The sequence below is a fragment of the Neophocaena asiaeorientalis genome, unplaced genomic scaffold (genome assembly GCF_003031525.2).
Source record: "Neophocaena asiaeorientalis asiaeorientalis breed wild unplaced genomic scaffold, Neophocaena_asiaeorientalis_V1.1 scaffold79, whole genome shotgun sequence".
Lineage (NCBI taxonomy): Eukaryota > Metazoa > Chordata > Mammalia > Artiodactyla > Phocoenidae > Neophocaena > Neophocaena asiaeorientalis.
In genome coordinates, this window is record NW_020175402.1 from 5,966,793 (window position 1) to 5,978,598 (window position 11,806).

Sequence of the window (11,806 nt, forward strand, 5' to 3'; positions counted from 1 at the left end):
ATACTTATAGAGTTTTGTTTTTTTTTTAATTTTTGGCTGCGTTGGGTCTTCGTTGCTGCATGCAGGCTTTCTCTAGTTGCGGCGAGTGGGGGCTACTCTTCGTTGCGGTGCATGGGCTCTAGGCACACGGGCTTCAGTAGTTGTGGCACGCAGGCTCAGTAGTTGTGGCCCACGGGCTTAGTTGCTCTGCAGCAACTGGGATCTTCCCGGACCAGGGCTTGAACCCGTGTCCCCTGCATTGGCAGGTGGATTCTAAACCACTGTGCCACCAGGGAAGCCCACTTATAGGGTTTGGCCTTTTAAAAATTGTTGGTCACTCAAAATTTTCATTTTCTTCTGGAACCTCCACTGAGATAATACCCCAGTTGAGGTATTACATTGGATAGATCATAATTCTCTTTGGACCTCGGTTTGCCACTCAAAAGATCATATGAATACTCTGTTAAGAGGTTTTGGGCAAGTAACAGAAAACCTATCCAAAGCTGCCTTAAACGGTAAGGATGGTGTTATCTCATTTAAGGGTAAGTTCAAAGATAGGGTAGCTTCCAAGTTGGTTAGCTGGTTATTTCTCTGGCTCTGGGATCCTTTTCTTGGCTTTCCCTTGCATATTTTCAAGATAGCTTTTACCCCCTTCAGTTGCAGATTTCATGAGTAAGTCTTGTTCCTCCTTTCATAGCATATTAGCAGGATGATTCAAGTAAGGCCCCTTTCTTATTTTGTAGTCTTCCACTTTATTCCTAAACTCTACTCTCATTCTATCCTATAGGCACCCATTCTGATCTGTTCAATGTATGTCTGTCATGCTTGTCTTGTAAAATATGTAGAGTTATGTAAGTATGTTCAATCCACATAAATGATACTATGCCATAAATGTTCCATTTTGGGACTTCCCTGCTGGCTCAGCAGTTCATCTGCCTGCCAATGCACGGGACACTTGTTCAAGCCCTGCTCGGGGAAGATCCCACATGCTGTGGAGCAACTAAGCCCGCAAGCCACAACTACTGAGCCTGTGTGCCACAACTACCGAAGCCCGCGCACCTAGAGCTGATGCTCCACAACAAGAGAAGCCACGGCAATGAGAAGCCCATGCACCACAACAAAGAGTAGCCCTTGCTCGCCGCAACTAGAGAAAGCCCGCGCACAGCAACAAAGACCCAACGCAGCCAAAAATAAATAAATAAATGTTTTTCTTACTTTTTAAAATTATTATTGCTTTTGTGATATTCTCTTATTGCTATACGTAAACCTAACTTACAACTTTGAACTTGCATATGCTTTCATGTTAACAGTAATATTAGTACTTAAATAGTGCTTAACTCTGTTTCAGATGGTTTAAATGTTTTAACTCATACTTCTCCCAACAACCCTATGAGGTAGATATTACTACTCCCATTTTGTAGATAAGAATGAAGCCTTGGGGCTTCCCTGGTGGCGCAGTGGTTGAGAGTCCGCCTGCCGATGCAGAGGACACGGGTTCGTGCCCCGGTCTGGGAGGATCCCACATGCCGCGGAGCGGCTGGGCCCGTGAGCCATGGCCGCTGAGCCTGCGCGTCCGGAGCCTGTGCTCCGCAACGGGAGAGGCCACAACAGTGAGAGGCCCGCGTATCTCAAAAAAAGAAAAAAAGGAATGCGCAGATTACTCAAATTTTTACTTCTATTGTAAGTGGTGGAGCCTGAACTTCAACTCCAGCGGCCTAGCTCCAGGTACATAACCACTGTTCATCCACCATGTTTTACTCATTCACTCTTTTGATGATAGAACTCTAGATTGCCTTCAACTCTCGATTACTATTAAAAATTCAAAAATAGGGACTTCCCTGGCGGTCCAGTGTTTAAGACTCCACGCTTCCACTGCAGGGGGCATGGGTTCGATCCCTGGTCCGAGAACTAAGGATCCCGCATGCCGTGCTGCACAGCGGCAAAAAAAAAAAGCAAAAATAAGCAAGTTTGTATACTGACGTGAATATTCCTCTGAACTATGCAATTGGGCATGCTCAATTTGCCAAAAATGGCCAGGTTACTTTTCAGAATGGCTGTGCTAATTCCTATCACCAATACACAGGAACTCATAACCACCAATCTTCAGTGTTAGCATCTTTCTCATTTTTTCCAGTTTTCTTTTTCTTTTTTTATGTTTTTATATATGGCAAATTATTTAAGTCAATAATTTTTAAGGAATTTCACATGTTCTGATTCCTTCCACTGCCGATCACCTTAGTTCCTCCAGTGTCTGAGTCATACTCTTCAAGATAGCCGTTTCAAAAAGAATTTTTCCTCAGTCCACAGTTGTCATGTCAGTCAGTCAGTCTCCCATTCTTTTAGTTGGGCTTCTTTGATCTCCAATGGAATATGGACATACTTCAAAATTCCCCATCTGTGATCTTTGGGATCCAATTTCCTCAAGCAATTTACTTTTGGACCATGTTTAGGGTCAGAGGAAATGGATCTGCTTGCTTCTGAATTTTAGACACCCTCTAAACATGCATTAAGTTCAAATCGTATTCACTCCTAAGCTATCATAGCTTAGAACAGTACAGATCGTTGGGATATGCCAATACCTTTTTAAAGTCCAGACACTGTGTTCTCAAGATAAAAACCTAAAAAAGGAAGTCATCTTTGTTTCATGTCAACATTAGAGTACTAAATCAGCGTAGCTGATAATTTCCCACATATCTTAAGCTTTTAAATTATCAATTCTATAGTCCTGGAAGCAACCTTTGTGTTTATCAATACCCCCACCGCTTGAATCTGTTTCAGGTACCATGTTCCTTCTTATCTCTATCAAAATTCATACTGAACAATGAGTTCTATGTTGCAAAAGAGGATTTATTTTTGCACCCATCTATAAGTCTTTGTCTACAGATTAACAAAAACAAACATAAGTACTATTAATTTTTGCCAGTCTGGTGGAAGTAAAGTGGCAGCTCTTGGCTGTCTTGATTTGCATTTCTCTGATTATAATTAAATTTGAGCCTTTTTTTCTTTTTTGTTTTTTTTGTATGCTTAGTATGTGAAACTAAGGTATTTATATATCCTTTGCTTATTTTCCTATTTGATTTCCTGTCTTGTTGATTTGTAGGAATTCTTTGTATATTCTAGACCTTCTTTTATTTGTTTTAAACACTGCAAATACTTTCTCCCAGTGCCTATTTACATCCTTTGCCTACTTTTTTAAAATTTGATTTCCTGTCTTCTTAGTTTGTAGGAATTGTGTGTATATTCTAGACATATTCCGTGTTTGTTTTAAACATTGCAAATACCTTCTCCCAGTCTGCAACCTTCGTGTTAACTCTGTGATGTCATTAATTAAGCAGATATCCTAAATTTTGACCTTAGAATTTGGAGTCTTGTTTAGGAAGTCTTTATTTACACCTGGGTAACAGATTTTCCTGCATTTTCTAATATTAGCTTTATAGTTTTAACTTTCACATTTATGTCTTTAATCCATCTGGAGTCCACTTTTAACATAGTTTCAAGTAAAAATTCAGCTTTTTTCTCTATAGAGTGAATTTGTTTTTCTATAACTGTCAGAAAAACAATCTTTCCAGTGTTTTGTGATGCCACCTTTATCACATATTAAGTTCCCATGTATATACTTTATTTATAAGCTCTCCATTCTATTCCATTGATCCTTTTATTTGTTTCAGTGCCAGCAACACAATATTTTTATTACTGTGGCTTCGTGGTAGAGCCAGTTCTACCAGTAGGGCAGGTCTCCCTACTTTTATTTCCCTCTGAAAATAGACTTAGCTTTCATAGAACTTTATTCTTTCATATTCATTTTAGAGTGGGTTTTAGTTTCTCAACATTACTACTGGAATTTTTATTGGAATTTCATTGAACACATATAGATTAATTTGGGGGAGAACTGACATCTTTGCATGGAACACTCCCTCACCAGAATTCAATGGGGCAGGCTTCCTTCACCTCTTACAGGTCTTTGCTGAAACATCAGGAAAGCCTTCCCTGACCATCCTAAATTAAGTAGCACCCTCACTCCTCATCACTCTTTCTTTCTCTTATTTAATCTTTTTCATAGCATTTATTACTGTCCAACTTAAGATTATTTAATCACTGCTTCTCTGCTAAAGATGTAAGATTCGTGAGGATAGGTGCCCTGTTTTGTTCTCTGCTGCACCCCTAGCACCCAGAACAATGCCTGGCGTATGGTGGCCACTCTGAATATTTGTTAAACAAATGAATAAAATCTTTACACTCCTGAAGTTATCTGAATTATGACATTTATTCAGGCCTTCTAATGTCCCTGAATGGAGTTTAGTTTTTTTTCCTTGATAAACTTCTTAGGCATTGCTCTGTGGTAAGGGAAGTTTGCCTGCCATTCCAGTAAACAATAAATGTTGCCTGCCATCAAGGCATCAGGCACTACAGCCACCTCCCCACACCCACAACAGTGCACCCTGAGGAGAATTCAGCATAGAGGAAAATAGGAAATATTCTGTGCTCTGGATACTGGCCCTAGAGAGTTAAGCTGCATATCTAAGGAAAAATTTCAGTGAGCCCAGAATCTCGCATCTTCCCATATGTAGAAAAGCTCTAAAATCACTAACTTGAGATGTTTGTCTTTTGTGATTAGCAGTAATCTTTTGATGTTCATCTACATGGTTTTTCAGCAAAAACTCTCCTATATATCCTGGCTCCTCCCTTACCTCTTCGGAGTAGTTCCTCAGAGCTATCTGAGAGGCTGTCTCCCAGGCTCTAGTCCTCAGGTCCCGAATAAAACTTAACTTGCAACTTTTAGGTCGTGAGTTTTTCTTCAGTCCACAGTTTTTAGGCCAATTACTATAGACCAGGAGTTGGCAAACTACACCTGGGCATGTCAGCCTGTGCTCTGGTTTTGTAAATAAAATTTTATTGGATCATCCACATTCATTCATTTAATACTGTCTATGGCTGCTTTCGTTCAACAGTGACAGAGTTGAATGGCTGCGACAGAGACCACGTGACCTGCCAAACAGACACTATTTACTGTTTGCTCTTTACAGAAAGAGTTTGCAGATATTTGCTATAGACTTTAGTTGCTACTGTAGATTGTGTTATATTTTTTATTACATTTTTAAGGTGGTTATTCCTAATAGAGAAGAACACTATTGAATTTTGTAAGATGATTTCTATTCTTGCAAACTTGACAGTAACTCTTTTATAGTTCTGATAGTTTGCCTGTTGATTATATTGTGTTTTCCATATAGACTGTCATATCATTGGCAAGAATGGCAAGCAAAAGAGTACATACATCTTTCACTTTCTCTCATCTAAAAGAATTGGCCAGACTCTCCGAGACTCTAGATAACACTAATAATAAGCATCCACGACTGAGTCCTGACCTTAATGCTACTGCATCAAGTTTCTCTACGTATGAAAAAAATCATAATTTTTACCCTTTGGTCCATCAATGTGGTGAATTATATTGAGAGATTTTCTGCTGTTGGGCCACCCTAGTACTCCTGGGATAACTCCTATGCATCATGATTTTATCCTTTAAATGCCCTGTTGGATTTGAGTACCTATTATTTTGTTTAGGGTTTTTGCTCTGTGGACTACCTTGATTGCCATCCAGAGATCTATGCAATGTGACTACTCCCTATTTTTCCAACCTCTCTGCTGGAACTACAAGCTAAGCATTATGCTAGACACTGGGTTACAGCACAGGCTAAGATACAGTCCCTGTCTTTAATAACTCCCATTATAATGGCAGAAACAGACATTTATACAGTTTGTGTAGTCACCAAAGGTATGCAAACAAAGGGCTCCTTCCCAAAACAAATGAATCTTTAGCACTGAACAAGAAGGTCTGCTTCCTTTTTCTTGGATGTAACTCAATACTCTTGCTTATGTATTATCTTCCTTAATACCCTTTCACTTTTGCCTTTTCCACTCATCTCTGGCTGTGTGACACCTACACAACCAAAAAGCAAGATCAAATAATGGAAAGCATGTAACACAGTGCTTAAGGGCTCAGATTTGAGAGACAAATAGGTTCCAGTTCTAGCTATGCCATTTACTAGCTATGTGACCTTGGACATACGCAGCACCTTCCAGAGAATCCATTTCCTCGTCTGTCAAATTTAGAATAATAATAATACATTCACAAAGAGGATAATGAACAGACCTTTGTGAAGGCTTTCAACACAGGGCCTGACAAACCGCCAGGATTTTCCCTTTCTATCCTTCTGTGATCATTCCTGGAACACAAGAAGGTCACGAAGTCTCTTTCCTGTGACTTCTGAAATTTGATGGTAGCTAAGTAGCATCACTTGTTTTACATTTCATCATGTTCCCTATACAGTAATTCTTTGTATATCTTGGCTTCTAGTGCTACTATTTAAGAGCTATTTGTATATTGGGCAAGTTATTTAAACTCTCAGAATATCTATTTTCTCATCTATAAAACAAGCATAATTACAAGAGTATTTCATAGAGCTGTCATATGAATTAAATGATCAATATGCATAAAGGCCTAGCACAGTGCTTGGCACATAAGTGCTTAACACTTGATAGCTGTTTTCAATTTTAGTATTATTAATAAGGCTATATGCTTCTTAAGGGGAGAAATTGTGTTTTGTAATATAGCATAATGGCTAAGAGCACAGACTCTGGAGTCTTCAGTTCAAATCTGAACACTACAGGTATGTTGCTCAAGCTGCGTAAATCTCTCTAGGCCTCAGTCTTCTTATCTGCAAAATGGGGATGATTAAAAAAAAACACACAACAGTTCCTGGAGGTTGTTGTAGAGATTAAAGGAGATAATACACTTACTTGGCATTTAGCAGAGTGCCTGACATAAATACTGATTTATTGAGCAATTATTGTGTGCCAGGTTATGTGCTAAATGTTTTATTTAGCCTTGTTCTAAATATTTTTTTCTGTGAACCCCGTAACCCCTGCTTAGTACTACTCATGTACTAACCTTTCAAATATTTATTGAATGAATGAGTGAGTGAATTAGTGAATGCTGACTTGTAGACCATAAGAATCTTGCCTGCATTAGCCGGTTTGTCCCAGGTTAACACTCCTCATTCCTCTGCGATGAGTTAGTGTATAAGCCATGAGGTTCAGCATCTGTAAAAAGCAGCAGAGCATGGAAAGGGGGTAGATTTTAGACTGACTCTTTTACTCTAGAGAAATCACTCATCCTTTTGTGCTTGGATTTATTTCTCAGAACTGGTAAAATGAATTATAAAATGTTGCTGTAGGCAAAAGTGATAAAATTTACATTTAAGGTCATGGAGAACATAGAGAAAGGAACACCTCTTTGGAGGAAATAAAAATCAATGCAACTGTTCTTGAGGGCAGTTAGCCTAAGGAAATAATTAAGGATTCTGCACAAAGGTATAGTATAAGGCATCTTATACTACATCACCATCTTAGTGATGTGTATAAATCAAAACATGGAAATAATCTAGATGTCTCATATAGGGAAGTGGAATAATTAAATGATACTTCATCCACAAAATGGCTGCATGGATATCGTGCAGCCATTTAAAAAAAAAGAAAATGTGTGGAAAATGAATTTAGCAACATGGAAAAATGTGCCAGTTCGTTAACTTATTGACTTTGTGACCTTAGGCAAATTACTTCTCTGCTTCAGTCTCATCATTAAATGGGAGGACTAATATTGCCTTCCTTATAGAATTATCATGAGGACTAAATGAATTATGACATGTAAAACTACTTGGGGGCTTCCCTCGTGGCGCAGTGGTTGAGAGTCTGCCTGCCGATGCAGGGGACGCAGGTTCGTGCCCCGGTCTGGGAGGATCCCACATGCCGCGGAACGGCTGGGCCCGTGAGCCATGGCCGCTAAGCCTGTGCGCCCGGAGCCTATGCTCCGCAACGGGAGAGGCCACAACAGTGAAAGGCCTGCGTACTGCAAAAAAAAAACTACTTGGAATTGTACCTGACCCTGACCCATAGTAAACATTATGTAGATATGAGCTATAATTATTATGTGGGGGAAAAAAAAGTTTAAAAACAACATGTATGGTGTTCTATAAGGGCGGGAACGCGGCGGCTCCATGTCGCCGGAGCCCGAGCGCGCAGGCCCGTCCTGGCTGTCAGGGGGCGGGCAGCCGGGGCAATGGCACCACGTGGTTCATGTATGTGCTGAGCTGGCTGTCGCTCTTCATCCAGGTGGCCTTCATCACGCTGGCCATAGCAGCCGGACTCTATTACCTGGCAGAATTACTAGAATACGCGGTGGCCACCAGCAGGATCATAGAATATAGGGTCTGGTTCTCCACAGCTGTGCTGACTGGCCTCTACGTTTTTGAGCCCTTGCCCACCTACATGATTGGCGTGGGCCTCTTCCTGGTCTACCTGTTCTACTTTGGCCTCCTCCAGACCTTCCCCTTCATCATGCTCACCTCGCCTAACTTCATCCTGTCCTGTGGGCTAGTGGTGGTGAATCATTACCCAGCGTTTCAGTTTTTTGCAGAGGAATGTTATCCTTTCTCAGAGGTCCTGGCCTATTTCACTTTCTATCTGTGGATAATCCCGTTTGCGTTCTTTGTGTCACCGTCGGCTGGGGAGAACGTCCTGCCTGCCACCATGCAGCCTGGAGATGATGTGGTCTCCAATCACTTCACCAAAGGCAAGCGGGGCAAACGCTCAGAGATCCTGGTTGTCTTCTCCTTCATCAAAGGGGCCATTCTACCCAGTCGGCAGAAGATATACTGACCTTCTGCAGAGGGGATGCTGGGGCAAGATCAGGACAGTCAGGCCTCTGGGCCTCTGCACTGGGTGGGGGCCAGGAGCTGGAAGGCACCTTTCCCCAGCCCTGACCCTCCTTCCCTCAACTCCCCCAGAAGCCCCCATCCCTACCGTCCTCAGGAGGCTCAGCTTGGCTCAGATCTGATGCTGCCAGAGGCTGAGACCTCAGAGGGCGCCAGGGAAGATGTGGTGCCTGCTTAGCCAGGAGGCCATGGTCCACCTGGGTGTGCAGAAGCTGAGCTCCTGTGGCCCTCCCGCACCCTCTTGTGATGGGTCAGGAGTTCTGGCTCAGCCAGGGCAGGCAGGGCAGGGGCTGTGAAGCTGGAGAGCAGACAGGGATAATTGCTATGGGCAGATGGCAATGGGGAGGGGCCGTGGCTTAGCCCTTGCAAGAGAAAGTTTTTGCTGTTGAACTGTGATTTCTGTCCAAGTGCTGATTCCCCTTTGAATAGATTCTAGGTGGCCCTGTTTGCCTTAATACCCTGAAAAAGAAAAAGAAAAGAAAGAAACTGTGTCCCCTGCAGTGGAAGCATGGAGTCCTAACCACTGGACCACCAGGGAATTCCCTGGTGGTCCAGTGGTTAGGACTCCATGCTTCCACTGCAGGGGACACAGTTTCTTTCTTTTCTTTTTTTTTTTTTAATGATGAATGTATATTTCTTATGTAACTGAAAAGTAATAATAGTTAAAAAAAACAGTAAGAGATGATTGCTTTCATAGGGGAGTAATGGGTATCTGGAATTTTCTACCCTGTCTGTGCTCTGCTTTTTTTTTTTTTATTTGTGGCTGCACTGGGTCTTTGTTGCTGCGTGGGCTTTTCTCTGGTTGCGGCCAGCAGGGGGTCTACTCTTCCTTGCAGTGCGTGGGCTTCTCATTGCAGTGGCTTCCCTTGTGGAAAAAAAAAGAAAAGAAAGAAACTGTGTCCCCTGCAGTGGAAGCATGGAGTCCTAACCACTGGACCACCAGGGAATTCCCTGGTGTGCTATTTTTTATAAAACATGTTCTGTAGAGAAAATGGTGTGAGGGTAAATACTTCAAAATGTTAATGGTCTTTGTTTGGTGTTGGAAATAAGCTGTAGTTTTTATTGTTTCTGCCTGTCGTTTTTTTTTTTTAATGATGAATGTATATTTCTTATGTAACTGAAAAGTAATAATAGTTAAAAAAAACAGTAAGAGATGATTGCTTCCGTAGGGGAGTAATGGGTATCTGGAATTTTCCACCCTGTCTGTGCTCTGCTTTTTTTTTTTTTATTTGTGGCTGAATTGGGTCTTTGTTGCTGCGTGGGCTTTTCTCTGGTTGCGGCCAGCAGGGGGTCTACTCTTCCTTGCAGTGCGTGGGCTTCTCATTGCAGTGGCTTCCCTTGTGGAGCACTAGCTCTAAGCATGCGGGCTCAGTAGTTGTGGCACTCAGGCTCAGTAGTTGTGGCTCGCAAGCTCAGTAGTTGTGGTGCACGGGCTTAATTGCTCCACAGTATGTGGGATCTTCCGGGACCAGGGCTTGAACCCATGTCCCCTGCATTGGCAGATGGATTCTTAACCACTGCACCACCAGGGAAGCCCCAAACCACTTGACTTTAAAATTGGTTCATATGAAATATTTTTCTAGCTCCTAAGTTATTAAAATTGTGATACCAAGTTCTTGTTTTAGATGCAGTGAAATGGGTATTCTACTGTTTCCTTGGCATTATAAATTAGTGAAAACCTACCGGAAAACAATTTGGAAGTAACTATCAAGAACCATCAAATCCTCATACCCTTTGATCCAACATTCCCACTTCTGGTAATCCAGGCTGAGGAAATAAGCAAAAATTTGAGGAAAAGTACATATATTTCATAATAAAACACTTAAAACAACCTAAATGTTCAGCAAAAGAGAAGTGGTTAAGTAAATTCTGCCATATCCATTTGATGAAATATTATGCAGCCATTAAAAATATTATTATGAGGACTCTACAGCAACATGAAAATATGCTTATGACATAATTTAAATTAGGTTAGCATGTTACAAATGATATGTACACTATTACTACTATTTTTAAAAATGTATATTAAGGAAAGATAAGGAAAATGCACCAAAATGATAGCAGTTGTATTGTAAGCTATGGGTAATTTTCTTTTTTGTTTTAGTAGTCTGATTGGACTTTTAAAAAAATAATTTATTTAATTAATTAATTTATTTTATTTTTGGCTGCGTTGGGTCTTCGTTGCGGTGTGCGGGCTCCTCATTGTGGTGTCTTCTCTTGTTGCGGAGCACAGGCTCTAGGCGTGCGGGCTTCAGTAGTTGCGACTCATGGGCTCAGTGGTTGTGGCTCATGGGCTCTAGAGCATAGGCTCAGTAGTTGTGGTGCACAGGCTTAGTTGCTCCGTGGCATGTGGGATCTTCCCGGACCGGGGCTCGAACCCGTGTCCCCTGCATTGGCAGGCAGATTCTTAACCACTGTGCCACCGGGGAAGCCCTAATTGGACTTTATTGCTTTTATCTTTTAAAAATTAGTTTATTTTAAATGGATAAAATCCTTGGGAATTCCCTGGCAGTCCAGTGGTTAGGACTCCACACTTTCACTGCTGAGGGCACGGGTTCAGTCCCTGGTGGGGGAGCTAAGATCCCACAAGCCGCACTGCCAAAAATAAAATAAAAGGATAAAATCCATGTAAAAGCTATATAAGAAAGTTAGTCTTACTTCATCTTCCCCTGTACCCTATTTATTCATCAACTCCTGATTATTTCAAACATTGAATTTATCTTTACAGAAGATGAAGATTTCCTACTGATGAGGATATTCAGAAGAATGTGTCATAGACCCTGAAGAAATTTCTAAATTGAGTACCCCAAAAATGTTCTGGAGAGTGGACGCATCCTTGGAATAAGTGCACTGCCTCCAAGGTAATGACAACTTGAAGTAAACAACATTCATTTGTACGTATAAGGTGTGTCCTGTTTTTAAAGAACCAGGCATAATACTGTTGTGGGCCCCAGACTGACCTTAAACTGGGACCACTCCTGAAATTCAGTCCTTATTAGATGTACCTGATAAGATAGGTGGCCTACAGGTAATAATCAATGTTAACCATTTATTAAGCA

At 41.4% G+C, this 11,806-nt stretch overlaps 1 non-coding gene and 1 pseudogene across 2 annotated transcripts; one reads left to right on the top strand and one right to left on the bottom strand.

Annotated features, from left to right (window-relative positions):
- Positions 1–2,761: 2,761 nt before the first annotated feature.
- Positions 2,762–2,887, bottom strand: LOC112414464 (small nucleolar RNA SNORA40). The gene has a single exon (XR_003006158.1). It is a non-coding gene; the product is annotated as a small nucleolar RNA SNORA40 (small nucleolar RNA).
- Positions 2,888–8,025: 5,138 nt separating this feature from the next.
- On the top strand, positions 8,026–9,206 carry LOC112414442 (protein TEX261 pseudogene; annotated as a pseudogene). Its single transcript, XR_003006143.1, has one exon. The product of XR_003006143.1 is annotated as a protein TEX261 pseudogene (transcript).
- The last annotated feature ends 2,600 nt before the right edge of the window (positions 9,207–11,806 follow it).